This window comes from Taudactylus pleione, unplaced genomic scaffold, assembly GCF_031769625.1.
Source record: "Taudactylus pleione unplaced genomic scaffold, aTauple2 ptg000085l, whole genome shotgun sequence".
Taxonomy (NCBI): Eukaryota; Metazoa; Chordata; class Amphibia; order Anura; family Myobatrachidae; genus Taudactylus; species Taudactylus pleione.
In genome coordinates this window covers 13,204,804-13,224,907 of record NW_028284487.1, presented here as the reverse complement: position 1 = coordinate 13,224,907, position 20,104 = coordinate 13,204,804, and the positions used below count along the sequence as shown (strand labels likewise).

The window sequence follows — 20,104 nt, the reverse complement described above, 5'->3', positions numbered from 1 at the left end:
CCTACACTGTCAGCCCCAATTTCTCTCTAAATACAGAAAAGTAGAAAAATAACATAGTTTGATGAGAAAACTAAAACTACAATTTTAATACTTATGATTTATGGCCAACCGTACAGTTGATGGTGGGCCTATTTTTATGTGGAGGACTGTAGCTCCATCCACCCCATTGTTATTCTCTCCCTGTGTATTGTTTTCAACTCTATGTATAAATAACTTTTTATGGCAAACCAGAAAAACCCTCTGTTACCTTTTTGAGTGCTGTAGCAATGGATTTCACAACCCAGATTGTGATTGCCCAAAATGGTGATATGATGATTTTTTAGAGAAAGCTAAAGTACATGGTGATATGGTAAATCATGAAGGAGATTGATAAATTAGATGATATGGGGGAATATTGCTGGTATCAGGTGCAAATAACATAACTATGATAATATAATAGTAGGCACACCCCCATGGCAAAGAAAGGAAGCATTTTTGGTTTATTCTACAGGTGTTTATGATCACTGAATGGTTTCTAAAACGTTTGAGTTTTGGTTTAAAATTTATTTCAATGACTTTTTTCCTGCAAGCCAAAATGTAGTCGGCAGTATTTGAACACGCGCTGGGAGACACCAATGGATTTCTAGTCCATCGCCAAAACCAATCGGCCATGAATACATACATATTTTATAATGTGTCATATTTGTTTACTTTTTTTACAATAAATATTAAAACAAGTTCCCACGAAGATTTGAACTCGGATCGCTGGATTCAGAGTCCAGAATGCTAACCATTACTCCATGGAACCTATTGACATAGTATGTCTGGCTGTAACAGTCCACATATAATAAACTGTAAACTAAAATGGAGGTGCTTAAAATCTTTGAAATGCTACCAATCTATTTGCATATTGTTAAGGCCGGATTAAGGGCCACATGGGTCAGGGGCTAAAATGTTTCAGGGCCTATACTGAAAAGGGGAGGAGATGTGACCAGTGCTATGTGGATGTAACCAGATCCAAGTGGGTGTGTACAGCGCCTACACTGTCCGCCCCAATTTCTCTCTAAATACAGAAAAGAAGAAAAATAACATAGTTTGATGAGAAAACTAAAACTACAATTTTAATACTTATGATTTATGGCCAACCGTACAGTTGATGGTGGGCCTATTTTTATGTGGAGGACTGTAGCTCCATCCACCCCATTGTTATTCTCTCCCTGTGTATTGTTTTCAACTCTATGTATAAATAACTTTTTATGGCAAACCAGAAAAACCCTCTGTTACCTCTTTGAGTGCTGTAGCAATGGATTTCACAACCCAGATTGTGATTGCCCAAAATGGTGATATGATGATTTTTTAGAGAAAGCTAAAGTACATGGTGATATGGTAAATCATGTAGGAGATTGATAAATTAGATGATATGGGGGAATATTGCTGGTATCAGGTGCAAATAACATAACTATGATAATATAATAGTAGGCACACCCCCATGGCAAAGAAAGGAAGCATTTTTGGTTTATTCTACAGGTGTTTATGATCACTGAATGGTTTCTAAAACGTTTGAGTATTGGTTTAAAATTTATTTCAATGACATTTTTCCAGCAAGCCAAAATGTAGTCGGCAGTATTTGAAGATGCGCTGGGAGACCCCAATGGATTTCTAGTCCATCGCCAAAACCAATTGGCCACGAATACATACATATTTTATAATGTGTCATATTTGTTTACTTTTTTACAATAAATATTTAAACAAGTTCCCACTGAGATTTGAACTGGAATCACTGGATTCAGAGTCCAGAGTGCTAACCATTACACCATGGAACCTATTGACATAGTATGCCTGGCTGTAACAGTCCACATATAATAAACTGTATACTAAACTGGAGGTGCTTAAAATCTTTGAAATGCTACCAAACTATTTGCATATTGTTAAGGCCGGATTAAGGGCCACATGGGTCAGGGGCTAAAATGTTTCAGGGCATATACTGAGAAGGGGAGGAGCTGTGACCAGTGCTATGTGGATGTAGCCAGATCCAAGTGGGTGTGTACAACGCCAACACTATCAGCCCCAATTTCTCTCTAAATATAGAAAAGTAGAGAAATAACATAGTTTGATGAGGAAACTAAAACTACAATTTTAATACTTATGATTTATGGCCAACCGTAAAGTTGATGGTGGGCCTATTTTTATGTGGAGGACTGTAGCTCCATCCACCCCATTGTTACTATCGCCCTGTGTATTGTTTTCAACTCTATGTACAAATAACTTTTTATGGCAAACCAGAAAAACCCTCTGTTACCTTTTTGAGTGCTGTAGCAATGGATTTCACATCCCAGATTGTGATTGCCCAAAATGGTGATATGATGATTTTTTAGAGAAAGCTAAAGTACATGGTGATATGGTAAATCATGAAGGAGATTGATAAATTAGATGATATGGGGGAATATTGCTGGTATCAGGTGCAAATAACATAACTATGATAATATAATAGTAGGCACACCCCCATGGCAAAGAAAGGAAGCATTTTTGGTTTATTCTACAGGTGTTTATGATCACTGAATGGTTTCTAAAACTTTTGAGTATTGGTTTAAAATTTATTTCAATGATATTTTTCCAGCAAGCCAAAATGTAGTCGGCAGTATTTGAAGATGCGCTGGGAGACCCCAATGGATTTCTAGTCCATCGCCAAAACCAATCGGCCACGAATACATACATATATTATAATGTGTCATATTTGTTTACTTTTTTTACAAAAAATATTTAAACAAGTTCCCACCAAGATTTGAAATCGAATCACTGGATTCAGAGTCCAGAGTGCTAACCTTTACACCATGGAACCTATTGACATAGTATGTCAGGCTGTAACAGTCCACATATAATAAACTGTATACTAAACTGGAGATGCTTAAAATCTTTGAAATGCTACCAATCTATTTGCATATTGTTAAGGCCGGATTAAGGGCCACATGGGTCAGGGGCTAAAATGTTTCTGGACCTATACTGAAAAGGGGAGGAGATGTGACCAGTGCTATGTGGATGTAGCCAGATCCAAGTGGGTGTGTACAACGCCTACACTGTCAGCCCCAATTTCTCTCTAAATACAGAAAAGTAGAAAAATAACATAGTTTGATGAGAAAACTAAAACTACAATTTTAATACTTATGATTTATGGCCAACCGTACAGTTGATGGTGGGCCTATTTTTCTGTGGAGGACTGTAGCTCCATCCACCCCATTGTTATTCTCTCCCTGTGTATTGTTTTCAACTCTATGTATAAATAACTTTTTATGGCAAACCAGAAAAACCCTCTGTTACCTTTTTGAGTGCTGTAGCAATGGATTTCACAACCCAGATTGTGATTGCCCAAAATGGTGATATGATGATTTTTTAGAGAAAGCTAAAGTACATGGTGATATGGTAAATCATGTAGGAGATTGATAAATTAGATGATATGGGGGAATATTGCTGGTATCAGGTGCAAATAACATAACTATGATAATATAATAGTAGGCACACCCCCATGGCAAAGAAAGGAAGCATTTTTGGTTTATTCTACAGGTGTTTATGATCACTGAATGGTTTCTAAAACGTTTGAGTTTTGGTTTAAAATTTATTTCAATGACATTTTTCCTGCAAGCCAAAATGTAGTCGGCAGTATTTGAACACGCGCTGAGAGACCCCAATGGATTTCTAGTCCATCGCCAAAACCAATCGGCCATGAATACATACATATTTTATAATGTGTCATATTTGTTTACTTTTTTTACAATAAATATTAAAACAAGTTCCCACTAAGATATGAACTCGGATCGCTGGATTCAGAGTCCAGAATGCTAACCATTACTCCATGGAACCTATTGACATAGTATGTCTGGCTGTAACAGTCCACATATAATAAACTGTAAACTAAAATGGAGGTGCTTAAAATCTTTGAAATGCTACCAATCTATTTGCATATTGTTAAGGCCGGATTAAGGGCCACATGGGTCAGGGGCTAAAATGTTTCAGGGCCTATACTGAAAAGGGGAGGAGATGTGACCAGTGCTATGTGGATGTAACCAGATCCAAGTGGGTGTGTACAGCGCCTACACTGTCCGCCCCAATTTCTCTCTAAATACAGAAAAGAAGAAAAATAACATAGTTTGATGAGAAAACTAAAACTACAATTTTAATACTTATGATTGATGGCCAACCGTACAGTTGATGGTGGGCCTATTTTTATGTGGAGGACTGTAGCTCCATCCACCCCATTGTTATTCTCGCCCTGTGTATTGTTTTCAACTCTATGTATAAATAACTTTTTATGGCAAACCAGAAAAACCCTCTGTTACCTTTTTGAGTGCTGTAGCAATGGATTTCACATCCCAGATTGTGATTGCCCAAAATGGTGATATGATGATTTTTTAGAGAAAGATAAACTACATGGTGATATGGTAAATCATGAAGGAGATTGATAAATTAGATGATATGGGGGAATATTGCTGGTATCAGGTGCAAATAACATAACCATGATAATATAATAGTAGGCACACCCCCATGGCAAAGAAAGGAAGCATTTTTGGTTTATTCTACAGGTGTTTATGATCACTGAATGGTTTCTAAAACGTTTGAGTATTGGTTTAAAATTTATTTCAATGACATTTTTCCAGCAAGCCAAAATGTAGTCGGCAGTATTTGAAGATGCGCTGGGAGACCCCAATGGATTTCTAGTCCATCGCCGAAACCAATCGGCCACGAATACATACATATTTTATAATGTGTCATATTTGTATACTTTTTTACAATAAATATTTAAACAAGTTCCCACTGAGATTTGAACTGGAATCACTGGATTCAGAGTCAAGAGTGCTAACCATTACACAATGGAACCTATTGACATAGTATTCCTGGCTGTAACAGTCCACATATAATAAACTGTATACTAAACTGGAGGTGCTTAAAATCTTTGAAATGCTACCAAACTATTTGCATATTGTTAAGGCCGGATTAAGGGCCACATGGGTCAGGGGCTAAAATGTTTCAGGGCATATACTGAGAAGGGGAGGAGCTGTGACCAGTGCTATGTGGATGTAGCCAGATCCAAGTGGGTGTGTACAACGCCAACACTATCAGCCCCAATTTCTCTCTAAATATAGAAAAGTAGAGAAATAACATAGTTTGATGAGGAAACTAAAACTACAATTTTAATACTTATGATTTATGGCCAACCGTAAAGTTGATGGTGGGCCTATTTTTATGTGGAGGACTGTAGCTCCATCCACCCCATTGTTACTATCGCCCTGTGTATTGTTTTCAACTCTATGTGTAAATAACTTTTTATGGCAAACCAGAAAAACCCTCTGTTACCTTTTTGAGTGCTGTAGCAATGGATTTCACATCCCAGATTGTGATTGCCCAAAATGGTGATATGATGATTTTTTAGAGAAAGCTAAAGTACTTGGTGATATGGTAAATCATGAAGGAGATTGATAAATTAGATGATATGGGGGAATATTGCTGGTATCAGGTGCAAATAACATAACTATGATAATATAATAGTAGGAACACCCCCATGGCAAAGAAAGGAAGCATTTTTGGTTTATTCTACAAGTGTTTATGATCACTGAATGGTTTCTAAAATGTTTGAGTATTGGTTTAAAATTTATTTCTATGACATTTATCCAGCAAGCCAAAATGTAGTCGGCAGTATTTGAAGAAGCGCTGGGAGACCCCAATGGATTTCTAGTTCATCGCCAAATCCAATCATTTTATAATGTATCTATTTTTACAATAAATATTTAAACAAGGTCCCACCGAGATTTGAACTCGGATCGCTAGATTCAAAGTCCAGAGTGCTAACCATTACACCATGGAACCTATTGACATATCATGCCAGGCTGTAACAGTCCACATATAAAAAACTGTGTACTAAACTGGACGTGCTTAAAATCTTTGAAACTACAATTTTAATACTTATGATTTATGGCCAACCGTACAGTTGATGGTGGGCCTATTTTTATGTGGAGGACTGTAGCTCCATCCACCCCATTGTTATTCTCGCCCTGTGTATTGTTTTCAACTCTATGTATAAATAACTTTTTATGGCAATCCAGAAAAACCCTCTGCTACCTTCTTGAGTGCTGTAGCAATGGATTTCACATCCCTGATTGTGATTGCCCAAAATGGTGATATGATGATTTTTTTAGAGAAAGCTAAAGTACATGGTGATATGGTAAATCATGAAAGAGATTGATAAATTAGATGATATGGGGGAATATTGCTGGTATCAGGTGCAAATAACATAACTATGATAATATAATAGTAGGCACACCACCAAGGCAAAGAAAGGAAGCATTTTTGGTTTATTCTACAGGTGTTTATGATCACTGAATGGTTTCTAAAATGTTTGAGTATTGGTTTAAAATTTATTTCAATTACATTTTTCCAGCAAGCCAAATTGTAGTCGGCAGTATTTGAACAAGCGGTGGGAGACCCCAATGGATTTCTAGTCCATCGCCAAAACCAATCGGCCACTTATACTTACATATTTTATAATGTGTCATATTTGTTTCCTTTTTTTACAATAAATATTTAAACAAGGTCCCACCAAGATTTGAACTCGGATCACTGGACTCTGAGTCCAGAGTGCTAACCATTACACCATGGAACCTATAGACATATCATGTCAGGCTGTAACAGTTCACATATAATAAACTGTATAATAACCTGAAGTTGCTTAAAATCTTTGAAGTGCTTCCAAACTATTTGCATATTCTTAAAGCCAGATTAAGGGCCACATGGGTCAGGGGCTAAAATGTTTCAGGGCCTATACTGAGAAGGGGAGGAGCTGTGACCAGTGCTATGTGTATGTAGCCAGATCCAAGTGGGTGTGTTCAAAGCCTACACTGTAATCCCCAATTTCTCTCTAAATACAGAAAAGTAGAAAAATAACATAGTTTGATGAGAAAACTAAAACTACAATTTTAGTACTTATGATTAATGGCCAACCGTACAGTTGATGATGGACCTATTTTAATGTGGAGGACTGTAGCTCCATCCACCCCATTGTTATTCTCGCCCTGTGTATTGTTTTCAACTCTATGTATAATTAACTTTTTATGGCAAACCAGAAAAACCCTCTGTTACCTTTTTGAGTGCTGTAGCAATGGATTTCACATCCCAGATTGTGATTGCCCAAAATGGTGATATGATGATTTTTTAGAGAAAGCTAAAGTACATGGTGATATGGTAAAACATGAAGGAGATTGATAAATTATATGATATGGGGGAATATTGCTGGTATCAGGTGCAAATAACATAACTATGATAATATAATAGTAGGCCCACCCCCATGGCAACGAAAGGAAGCATTTTTGGTTTATTCTACAGGTGTTTATGATCTCTGAATGGTTTCTAAAACGTTTGAGTATTGGTTTAAAATTTATTTCAATGACATTTTTCCAGCAAAGCCAAAATGTAGTCGGCAGTATTTGATCACGCGCTGGGAGACCCCAATAGATTTCTAGTCCATCGCCAAAACCAATCGGCCACGAATACATACATATTTTATAATGTGTCATATTTGTTAACTATTTTTACAATAAATATTTATACAAGGTCCCACTGAGATTTGAACACGGATCGCGAGTCCAGAGTGCTAACCATTACACCATGGAACCTATTGACGTAGTATGCTAGGCTGTAACAGTCCACATATAATAAACTGTATACTAAACTGGAGGTGCTTAAAATCATTGAAATGCTACCAATCTATTTGCATATTGTTAAGGCCGGATTAAGGACCACATGGGTCAGGGGCTAAAATGTTTCAGGGCCTATACTGAGAAGGGGAGGAGCTGTGACCAGTGCTATGTGGATGTAGCCAGATCCAAGTGGGTGTGTACAACACCTACACTGTCAGCCCCAATTTCTCTCTAAATACAGAAAAGTAGAAAAATAACATAGTTTGATGACAAAACTAAAACTACAATTTTAATACTTATGATTTATGGCCAACCGTACAGTTGATGGTGGGCCTATTTTTTGTGTGGAGGACTGTAGCTCCATCCACCCCATTGTTAATCTCGCCCTGTGTATTGTTTTCAACTCTATGTATAAATAACTTTTTATGGCAAACCAGAAAAACCCTCTGCTACCTTCTTGAGTGCTGTAGCAATGGATTTCACATCCCAGATTGTGATTGCCCAAAATGGTGATATGATGATTTTTTTAGAGAAAGCTAAAGTACATGGTGATATGGTAAATCATGAAGGAGATTGATAAATTAGATGATATGGGGGAATATTGCTGGTATCAGGTGCAAATAACATAACTATGATAATATAATAGTAGGCACACCCCCATGGCAAAGAAAGGAAGCATTTTTGGTTTATTCTACATGTGTTTATGATCACTGAATGGTTTCTAAAATGTTTGAGTATTGGTTTAAAATTTATTTCAATTACATTTTCCAGCAAGCCAAATTGTTGTCGGCAGTATTTGAACACGCGGTCGGAGACCCCAATGGAATTCTAGTCCATCGCCAAAACCAATCGGCCACGAATACTTACATATTTTATAATGTGTCATATTTGTTTACTTTTTTTACAACAAAAAATTTAAACAAGGTCCCACTGAGATTTAAACTCGGATCACCGGATTCAGAGTCCAGAGTGCTAACCATTACACCATGGAACCTATAGACATATCATGTCAGGCTGTAACGGTACACATATAATAAACTGTAAACTAACCTGAAGGTGCTTAAAATCTTTGAATTGCTTCCAAACTATTTGCATATTCTTAAAGCCAGATTAAGGGCCACATGGGTCAGGGGCTAAAATGTTTCAGGGACTATACTGAGAAGGGGAGGAGCTGTGACCAGTGCTATGTGTATGTAGCCAGATCCAAGTGGGTGTGTTCAAAGCCTACACTGTAATCCCCAATTTCTCTCTAAATACAGAAAAGTAGAAAAATAACATAGTTTGATGAGAAAACTAAAACTACAATTTTAGTACTTATGATTTATGGCCAACCGTACAGTTGATGATGGACCTATTTTAATGTGGAGGACTGTTGCTCCATCCACCCCATTGTGATTCTCGCCCTGTGTATTGTTTTCAACTCTATGTATAAATAACTTTTATGGCAAACCAGAAAAACCCTCTGTTACCTTTTTGAGTGCTGTAGGAATGGATTTCACATCCCAGATTGTGATTGCCCAAAATGGTGAAATGATGATTTTTTTAGAGAAAGCTAAAGTACATGGTGATATGGTAAATCATGTAGGAGATTGATAAATTAGATGATATGGGAGAATATTGCTGGTATCAGGTGCAAATAACATAACTATGATAATATAATAGTATGCACACCCCCATGGCAAAGAAAGGAAGCATTTTTGGTTTATTCTACAGGTGTTTATGATCACTGAATGGTTTCTAAAACGTTTGAGTATTGGTTTAAAATTTATTTCAATTACATTTTTCCAGCAAGCCAAAATGTAGTCGGCAGTATTTGAAGATGCGCTGGGAGACCCCAATGGATTTCTAGTCCATCGCCAAAACCAATTGGCCACGAATACATACATGTTTTATAATGTGTCATATTTGTTTACTTTTTTACAATAAATATTTAAACAAGTTCCCACTGAGATTTGAACTGGAATCACTGGATTCAGAGTCCAGAGTGCTAACCATTACACCATGGAACCTATTGACATAGTATGCCTGGCTGTAACAGTCCACATATAATAAACTGTATACTAAACTGGAGGTGCTTAAAATCTTTGAAATGCTACCAAACTATTTGCATATTGTTAAGGCCGGATTAAGGGCCACATGGGTCAGGGGCTAAAATGTTTCAGGGCATATACTGAGAAGGGGAGGAGCTGTGACCAGTGCTATGTGGATGTAGCCAGATCCAAGTGGGTGTGTACAACGCCAACACTATCAGCCCCAATTTCTCTCTAAATATAGAAAAGTAGAGAAATAACATAGTTTGATGAGGAAACTAAAACTACAATTTTAATACTTATGATTTATGGCCAACCGTAAAGTTGATGGTGGGCCTATTTTTATGTGGAGGACTGTAGCTCCATCCACCCCATTGTTACTATCGCCCTGTGTATTGTTTTCAACTCTATGTACAAATAACTTTTTATGGAAAACCAGAAAAACCCTCTGTTACCTTTTTGAGTGCTGTAGCAATGGATTTCACATCCCAGATTGTGATTGCCCAAAATGGTGATATGATGATTTTTTAGAGAAAGCTAAAGTACATGGTGATATGGTAAATCATGAAGGAGATTGATAAATTAGATGATATGGGGGAATATTGCTGGTATCAGGTGCAAATAACATAACTATGATAATATAATAGTAGGCACACCCCCATGGCAAAGAAAGGAAGCATTTTTGGTTTATTCTACAGGTGTTTATGATCACTGAATGGTTTCTAAAACTTTTGAGTATTGGTTTAAAATTTATTTCAATGATATTTTTCCAGCAAGCCAAAATGTAGTCGGCAGTATTTGAAGATGCGCTGGGAGACCCCAATGGATTTCTAGTCCATCGCCAAAACCAATCGGCCACGAATACATACATATATTATAATGTGTCATATTTGTTTACTTTTTTTACAAAAAATATTTAAACAAGTTCCCACCAAGATTTGAAATCGAATCACTGGATTCAGAGTCCAGAGTGCTAACCTTTACACCATGGAACCTATTGACATAGTATGTCAGGCTGTAACAGTCCACATATAATAAACTGTATACTAAACTGGAGATGCTTAAAATCTTTGAAATGCTACCAATCTATTTGCATATTGTTAAGGCCGGATTAAGGGCCACATGGGTCAGGGGCTAAAATGTTTCTGGACCTATACTGAAAAGGGGAGGAGATGTGACCAGTGCTATGTGGATGTAGCCAGATCCAAGTGGGTGTGTACAACGCCTACACTGTCAGCCCCAATTTCTCTCTAAATACAGAAAAGTAGAAAAATAACATAGTTTGATGAGAAAACTAAAACTACAATTTTAATACTTATGATTTATGGCCAACCGTACAGTTGATGGTGGGCCTATTTTTCTGTGGAGGACTGTAGCTCCATCCACCCCATTGTTATTCTCTCCCTGTGTATTGTTTTCAACTCTATGTATAAATAACTTTTTATGGCAAACCAGAAAAACCCTCTGTTACCTTTTTGAGTGCTGTAGCAATGGATTTCACAACCCAGATTGTGATTGCCCAAAATGGTGATATGATGATTTTTTAGAGAAAGCTAAAGTACATGGTGATATGGTAAATCATGTAGGAGATTGATAAATTAGATGATATGGGGGAATATTGCTGGTATCAGGTGCAAATAACATAACTATGATAATATAATAGTAGGCACACCCCCATGGCAAAGAAAGGAAGCATTTTTGGTTTATTCTACAGGTGTTTATGATCACTGAATGGTTTCTAAAACGTTTGAGTTTTGGTTTAAAATTTATTTCAATGACATTTTTCCTGCAAGCCAAAATGTAGTCGGCAGTATTTGAACACGCGCTGAGAGACCCCAATGGATTTCTAGTCCATCGCCAAAACCAATCGGCCATGAATACATACATATTTTATAATGTGTCATATTTGTTTACTTTTTTTACAATAAATATTAAAACAAGTTCCCACTAAGATTTGAACTCGGATCGCTGGATTCAGAGTCCAGAATGCTAACCATTACTCCATGGAACCTATTGACATAGTATGTCTGGCTGTAACAGTCCACATATAATAAACTGTAAACTAAAATGGAGGTGCTTAAAATCTTTGAAATGCTACCAATCTATTTGCATATTGTTAAGGCCGGATTAAGGGCCACATGGGTCAGGGGCTAAAATGTTTCAGGGCCTATACTGAAAAGGGGAGGAGATGTGACCAGTGCTATGTGGATGTAACCAGATCCAAGTGGGTGTGTACAGCGCCTACACTGTCCGCCCCAATTTCTCTCTAAATACAGAAAAGAAGAAAAATAACATAGTTTGATGAGAAAACTAAAACTACAATTTTAATACTTATGATTGATGGCCAACCGTACAGTTGATGGTGGGCCTATTTTTATGTGGAGGACTGTAGCTCCATCCACCCCATTGTTATTCTCGCCCTGTGTATTGTTTTCAACTCTATGTATAAATAACTTTTTATGGCAAACCAGAAAAACCCTCTGTTACCTTTTTGAGTGCTGTAGCAATGGATTTCACATCCCAGATTGTGATTGCCCAAAATGGTGATATGATGATTTTTTAGAGAAAGATAAACTACATGGTGATATGGTAAATCATGAAGGAGATTGATAAATTAGATGATATGGGGGAATATTGCTGGTATCAGGTGCAAATAACATAACCATGATAATATAATAGTAGGCACACCCCCATGGCAAAGAAAGGAAGCATTTTTGGTTTATTCTACAGGTGTTTATGATCACTGAATGGTTTCTAAAACGTTTGAGTATTGGTTTAAAATTTATTTCAATGACATTTTTCCAGCAAGCCAAAATGTAGTCGGCAGTATTTGAAGATGCGCTGGGAGACCCCAATGGATTTCTAGTCCATCGCCAAAACCAATCGGCCACGAATACATACATATTTTATAATGTGTCATATTTGTATACTTTTTTACAATAAATATTTAAACAAGTTCCCACTGAGATTTGAACTGGAATCACTGGATTCAGAGTCCAGAGTGCTAACCATTACACCATGGAACCTATTGACATAGTATGCCTGGCTGTAACAGTCCACATATAATAAACTGTATACTAAACTGGAGGTGCTTAAAATCTTTGAAATGCTACCAAACTATTTGCATATTGTTAAGGCCGGATTAAGGGCCACATGGGTCAGGGGCTAAAATGTTTCAGGGCATATACTGAGAAGGGGAGGAGCTGTGACCAGTGCTATGTGGATGTAGCCAGATCCAAGTGGGTGTGTACAACGCCAACACTATCAGCCCCAATTTCTCTCTAAATATAGAAAAGTAGAGAAATAACATAGTTTGATGAGGAAACTAAAACTACAATTTTAATACTTATGATTTATGGCCAACCGTAAAGTTGATGGTGGGCCTATTTTTATGTGGAGGACTGTAGCTCCATCCACCCCATTGTTACTATCGCCCTGTGTATTGTTTTCAACTCTATGTACAAATAACTTTTTATGGCAAACCAGAAAAACCCTCTGTTACCTTTTTGAGTGCTGTAGCAATGGATTTCACATCCCAGATTGTGATTGCCCAAAATGGTGATATGATGATTTTTTAGAGAAAGCTAAAGTACATGGTGATATGGTAAATCATGAAGGAGATTGATAAATTAGATGATATGGGGGAATATTGCTGGTATCAGGTGCAAATAACATAACTATGATAATATAATAGTAGGCACACCCCCATGGCAAAGAAAGGAAGCATTTTTGGTTTATTCTACAGGTGTTTATGATCACTGAATGGTTTCTAAAACTTTTGAGTATTGGTTTAAAATTTATTTCAATGATATTTTTCCAGCAAGCCAAAATGTAGTCGGCAGTATTTGAAGATGCGCTGGGAGACCCCAATGGATTTCTAGTCCATCGCCAAAACCAATCGGCCACGAATACATACATATATTATAATGTGTCATATTTGTTTACTTTTTTTACAAAAAATATTTAAACAAGTTCCCACCAAGATTTGAAATCGAATCACTGGATTCAGAGTCCAGAGTGCTAACCTTTACACCATGGAACCTATTGACATAGTATGTCAGGCTGTAACAGTCCACATATAATAAACTGTATACTAAACTGGAGATGCTTAAAATCTTTGAAATGCTACCAATCTATTTGCATATTGTTAAGGCCGGATTAAGTGCCACATGGGTCAGGGGCTAAAATGTTTCTGGACCTATACTGAAAAGGGGAGGAGATGTGACCAGTGCTATGTGGATGTAGCCAGATCCAAGTGGGTGTGTACAACGCCTACACTGTCAGCCCCAATTTCTCTCTAAATACAGAAAAGTAGAAAAATAACATAGTTTGATGAGAAAACTAAAACTACAATTTTAATACTTATGATTTATGGCCAACCGTACAGTTGATGGTGGGCCTATTTTTCTGTGGAGGACTGTAGCTCCATCCACCCCATTGTTATTCTCTCCCTGTGTATTGTTTTCAACTCTATGTATAAATAACTTTTTATGGCAAACCAGAAAAACCCTCTGTTACCTTTTTGAGTGCTGTAGCAATGGATTTCACAACCCAGATTGTGATTGCCCAAAATGGTGATATGATGATTTTTTAGAGAAAGCTAAAGTACATGGTGATATGGTAAATCATGTAGGAGATTGATAAATTAGATGATATGGGGGAATATTGCTGGTATCAGGTGCAAATAACATAACTATGATAATATAATAGTAGGCACACCCCCATGGCAAAGAAAGGAAGCATTTTTGGTTTATTCTACAGGTGTTTATGATCACTGAATGGTTTCTAAAACGTTTGAGTTTTGGTTTAAAATTTATTTCAATGACATTTTTCCTGCAAGCCAAAATGTAGTTGGCAGTATTTGAACACGCGCTGAGAGACCCCAATGGATTTCTAGTCCATCGCCAAAACCAATCGGCCATGAATACATACATATTTTATAATGTGTCATATTTGTTTACTTTTTTTACAATAAATATTAAAACAAGTTCCCACTAAGATTTGAACTCGGATCGCTGGACTCAGAGTCCAGAATGCTAACCATTACTCCATGGAACCTATTGACATAGTATGTCTGGCTGTAACAGTCCACATATAATAAACTGTAAACTAAAATGGAGGTGCTTAAAATCTTTGAAATGCTACCAATCTATTTGCATATTGTTAAGGCCGGATTAAGGGCCACATGGGTCAGGGGCTAAAATGTTTCAGGGCCTATACTGAAAAGGGGAGGAGATGTGACCAGTGCTATGTGGATGTAACCAGATCCAAGTGGGTGTGTACAGCGCCTACACTGTCCGCCCCAATTTCTCTCTAAATACAGAAAAGAAGAAAAATAACATAGTTTGATGAGAAAACTAAAACTACAATTTTAATACTTATGATTGATGGCCAACCGTACAGTTGATGGTGGGCCTATTTTTATGTGGAGGACTGTAGCTCCATCCACCCCATTGTTATTCTCGCCCTGTGTATTGTTTTCAACTCTATGTATAAATAACTTTTTATGGCAAACCAGAAAAACCCTCTGTTACCTTTTTGAGTGCTGTAGCAATGGATTTCACATCCCAGATTGTGATTGCCCAAAATGGTGATATGATGATTTTTTAGAGAAAGATAAACTACATGGTGATATGGTAAATCATGAAGGAGATTGATAAATTAGATGATATGGGGGAATATTGCTGGTATCAGGTGCAAATAACATAACCATGATAATATAATAGTAGGCACACCCCCATGGCAAAGAAAGGAAGCATTTTTGGTTTATTCTACAGGTGTTTATGATCACTGAATGGTTTCTAAAACGTTTGAGTATTGGTTTAAAATTTATTTCAATGACATTTTTCCAGCAAGCCAAAATGTAGTCGGCAGTATTTGAAGATGCGCTGGGAGACCCCAATGGATTTCTAGTCCATCGCCAAAACCAATCGGCCACGAATACATACATATTTTATAATGTGTCATATTTGTATACTTTTTTACAATAAATATTTAAACAAGTTCCCACTGAGATTTGAACTGGAATCACTGGATTCAGAGTCAAGAGTGCTAACCATTACACCATGGAACCTATTGACATAGTATTCCTTGCTGTAACAGTCCACATATAATAAACTGTATACTAAACTGGAGGTGCTTAAAATCTTTGAAATGCTACCAAACTATTTGCATATTGTTAAGGCCGGATTAAGGGCCACATGGGTCAGGGGCTAAAATGTTTCAGGGCATATACTGAGAAGGGGAGGAGCTGTGACCAGTGCTATGTGGATGTAGCCAGATCCAAGTGGGTGTGTACAACGCCAACACTATCAGCCCCAATTTCTCTCTAAATATAGAAAAGTAGAGAAATAACATAGTTTGATGAGGAAACTAAAACTACAATTTTAATACTTATGATTTATGGCCAACCGTAAAGTTGATGGTGGGCCTATTTTTATGTGGAGGACTGTAGCTCCATCCACCCCATTGTTACTATCGCCCTGTGTATTGTTTTCAACTCTATGTGTAAATAACTTTTTATGGCAAACCAGAAAAACCCTCTGTTACCTTTTTGAGTGCTGTAGCAATGGATTTCACATCCCAGATTGTGATTGCCCAAAATGGTGATATGATGATTTTTTAGAGAAAGCTAAAGTACTTGGTGATATGGTAAATCATGAAGGAGATTGATAAATTAGATGATATGGGGGAATATTGCTGGTATCAGGTGCAAATAACATAACTATGATAATATAATAGTAGGAACACCCCCATGGCAAAGAAAGGAAGCATTTTTGGTTTATTCTACAAGTGTTTATGATCACTGAATGGTTTCTAAAATGTTTGAGTATTGGTTTAAAATTTATTTCTATGACATTTATCCAGCAAGCCAAAATGTAGTCGGCAGTATTTGAAGAAGCGCTGGGAGACCCCAATGGATTTCTAGTTCATCGCCAAATCCAATCATTTTATAATGTATCTATTTTTACAATAAATATTTAAACAAGGTCCCACCGAGATTTGAACTCGGATCGCTGGATTCAAAGTCCAGAGTGCTAACCATTACACCATGGAACCTATTGACATATCATTCCAGGCTGTAACAGTCCACATATAAAAAACTGTGTACTAAACTGGACGTGCTTAAAATCTTTGAAACTACAATTTTAATACTTATGATTTATGGCCAACCGTACAGTTGATGGTGGGCCTATTTTTATGTGGAGGACTGTAGCTCCATCCACCCCATTGTTATTCTCGCCCTGTGTATTGTTTTCAACTCTATGTATAAATAACTTTTTATGGCAATCCAGAAAAACCCTCTGCTACCTTCTTGAGTGCTGTAGCAATGGATTTCACATCCCTGATTGTGATTGCCCAAAATGGTGATATGATGATTTTTTTAGAGAAAGCTAAAGTACATGGTGATATGGTAAATCATGAAAGAGATTGATAAATTAGATGATATGGGGGAATATTGCTGGTATCAGGTGCAAATAACATAACTATGATAATATAATAGTAGGCACACCACCAAGGCAAAGAAAGGAAGCATTTTTGGTTTATTCTACAGGTGTTTATGATCACTGAATGGTTTCTAAAATGTTTGAGTATTGGTTTAAAATTTATTTCAATTACATTTTTCCAGCAAGCCAAATTGTAGTCGGCAGTATTTGAACAAGCGGTGGGAGACCCCAATGGATTTCTAGTCCATCGCCAAAACCAATCGGCCACTTATACTTACATATTTTATAATGTGTCATATTTGTTTCCTTTTTTTACAATAAATATTTAAACAAGGTCCCACCAAGATTTGAACTCGGATCACTGGACTCTGAGTCCAGAGTGCTAACCATTACACCATGGAACCTATAGACATATCATGTCAGGCTGTAACAGTTCACATATAATAAACTGTATAATAACCTGAAGTTGCTTAAAATCTTTGAAGTGCTTCCAAACTATTTGCATATTCTTAAAGCCAGATTAAGGGCCACATGGGTCAGGGGCTAAAATGTTTCAGGGCCTATACTGAGAAGGGGAGGAGCTGTGACCAGTGCTATGTGTATGTAGCCAGATCCAAGTGGGTGTGTTCAAAGCCTACACTGTAATCCCCAATTTCTCTCTAAATACAGAAAAGTAGAAAAATAACATAGTTTGATGAGAAAACTAAAACTACAATTTTAGTACTTATGATTAATGGCCAACCGTACAGTTGATGATGGACCTATTTTAATGTGGAGGACTGTAGCTCCATCCACCCCATTGTTATTCTCGCCCTGTGTATTGTTTTCAACTCTATGTATAATTAACTTTTTATGGCAAACCAGAAAAACCCTCTGTTACCTTTTTGAGTGCTGTAGCAATGGATTTCACATCCCAGATTGTGATTGTCCAAAATGGTGATATGATGATTTTTTAGAGAAAGCTAAAGTACATGGTGATATGGTAAAACATGAAGGAGATTGATAAATTATATGATATGGGGGAATATTGCTGGTATCAGGTGCAAATAACATAACTATGATAATATAATAGTAGGCCCACCCCCATGGCAACGAAAGGAAGCATTTTTGGTTTATTCTACAGGTGTTTATGATCTCTGAATGGTTTCTAAAACGTTTGAGTATTGGTTTAAAATTTATTTCAATGACATTTTTCCAGCAAAGCCAAAATGTAGTCGGCAGTATTTGATCACGCGCTGGGAGACCCCAATAGATTTCTAGTCCATCGCCAAAACCAATCGGCCACGAATACATACATATTTTATAATGTGTCATATTTGTTAACTATTTTTACAATAAATATTTATACAAGGTCCCACTGAGATTTGAACACGGATCGCTGGATTGAGAGTCCAGAGTGCTAACCATTACACCATGGAACCTATTGACGTAGTATGCTGGGCTGTAACAGTCCACATATAATAAACTGTATACTAAACTGGAGGTGCTTAAAATCTTTGAAATGCTACCAATCTATTTGCATATTGTTAAGGCCGGATTAAGGACCACATGGGTCAGGGGCTAAAATGTTTCAGGGCCTATACTGAGAAGGGGAGGAGCTGTGACCAGTGCTATGTGGATGTAGCCAGATCCAAGTGGGTGTGTACAACACCTACACTGTCAGCCCCAATTTCTCTCTAAATACAGAAAAGTAGAAAAATAACATAGTTTGATGACAAAACTAAAACTACAATTTTAATACTTATGATTTATGGCCAACCGTACAGTTGATGGTGGGCCTATTTTTTGTGTGGAGGACTGTAGCTCCATCCACCCCATTGTTAATCTCGCCCTGTGTATTGTTTTCAACTCTATGTATAAATAACTTTTTATGGCAAACCAGAAAAACCCTCTGCTACCTTCTTGAGTGCTGTAGCAATGGATTTCACATCCCAGATTGTGATTGCCCAAAATGGTGATATGATGATTTTTTTAGAGAAAGCTAAAGTACATGGTGATATGGTAAATCATGAAGGAGATTGATAAATTAGATGATATGGGGGAATATTGCTGGTATCAGGTGCAAATAACATAACTATGATAATATAATAGTAGGCACACCCCCATGGCAAAGAAAGGAAGCATTTTTGGTTTATTCTACATGTGTTTATGATCACTGAATGGTTTCTAAAATGTTTGAGTATTGGTTTAAAATTTATTTCAATTACATTTTCCAGCAAGCCAAATTGTTGTCGGCAGTATTTGAACACGCGGTCGGAGACCCCAATGGAATTCTAGTCCATCGCCAAAACCAATCGGCCACGAATACTTACATATTTTATAATGTGTCATATTTGTTTACTTTTTTTACAACAAAAAATTTAAACAAGGTCCCACTGAGATTTAAACTCGGATCACCGGATTCAGAGTCCAGAGTGCTAACCATTACACCATGGAACCTATAGACATATCATGTCAGGCTGTAACGGTACACATATAATAAACTGTAAACTAACCTGAAGGTGCTTAAAATCTTTGAATTGCTTCCAAACTATTTGCATATTCTTAAAGCCAGATTAAGGGCCACATGGGTCAGGGGCTAAAATGTTTCAGGGACTATACTGAGAAGGGGAGGAGCTGTGACCAGTGCTATGTGTATGTAGCCAGATCCAAGTGGGTGTGTTCAAAGCCTACACTGTAATCCCCAATTTCTCTCTAAATACAGAAAAGTAGAAAAATAACATAGTTTGATGAGAAAACTAAAACTACAATTTTAGTACTTATGATTTATGGCCAACCGTACAGTTGATGATGGACCTATTTTAATGTGGAGGACTGTTGCTCCATCCACCCCATTGTGATTCTCGCCCTGTGTATTGTTTTCAACTCTATGTATAAATAACTTTTATGGCAAACCAGAAAAACCCTCTGTTACCTTTTTGAGTGCTGTAGGAATGGATTTCACATCCCAGATTGTGATTGCCCA

The 20,104-nt window shown here is 37.1% G+C and overlaps 4 non-coding genes across 4 annotated transcripts; all 4 read right to left on the bottom strand.

Moving 5' to 3' along the window:
* Positions 1-5,763: 5,763 nt before the first annotated feature.
* Positions 5,764-5,835, bottom strand: TRNAQ-UUG (transfer RNA glutamine (anticodon UUG)). Its single transcript has one exon. It is a non-coding gene; the product is annotated as a tRNA-Gln (tRNA).
* Positions 5,836-8,583: 2,748 nt separating this feature from the next.
* On the bottom strand, positions 8,584-8,655 carry TRNAQ-CUG (transfer RNA glutamine (anticodon CUG)). The gene has a single exon. It is a non-coding gene; the product is annotated as a tRNA-Gln (tRNA).
* An 8,023-nt stretch (positions 8,656-16,678) lies between these two features.
* On the bottom strand, positions 16,679-16,750 carry TRNAQ-UUG (transfer RNA glutamine (anticodon UUG)). The gene has a single exon. It is a non-coding gene; the product is annotated as a tRNA-Gln (tRNA).
* A 2,756-nt stretch (positions 16,751-19,506) lies between these two features.
* On the bottom strand, positions 19,507-19,578 carry TRNAQ-CUG (transfer RNA glutamine (anticodon CUG)). The gene has a single exon. It is a non-coding gene; the product is annotated as a tRNA-Gln (tRNA).
* Between the last annotated feature and the right edge of the window lie 526 nt (positions 19,579-20,104).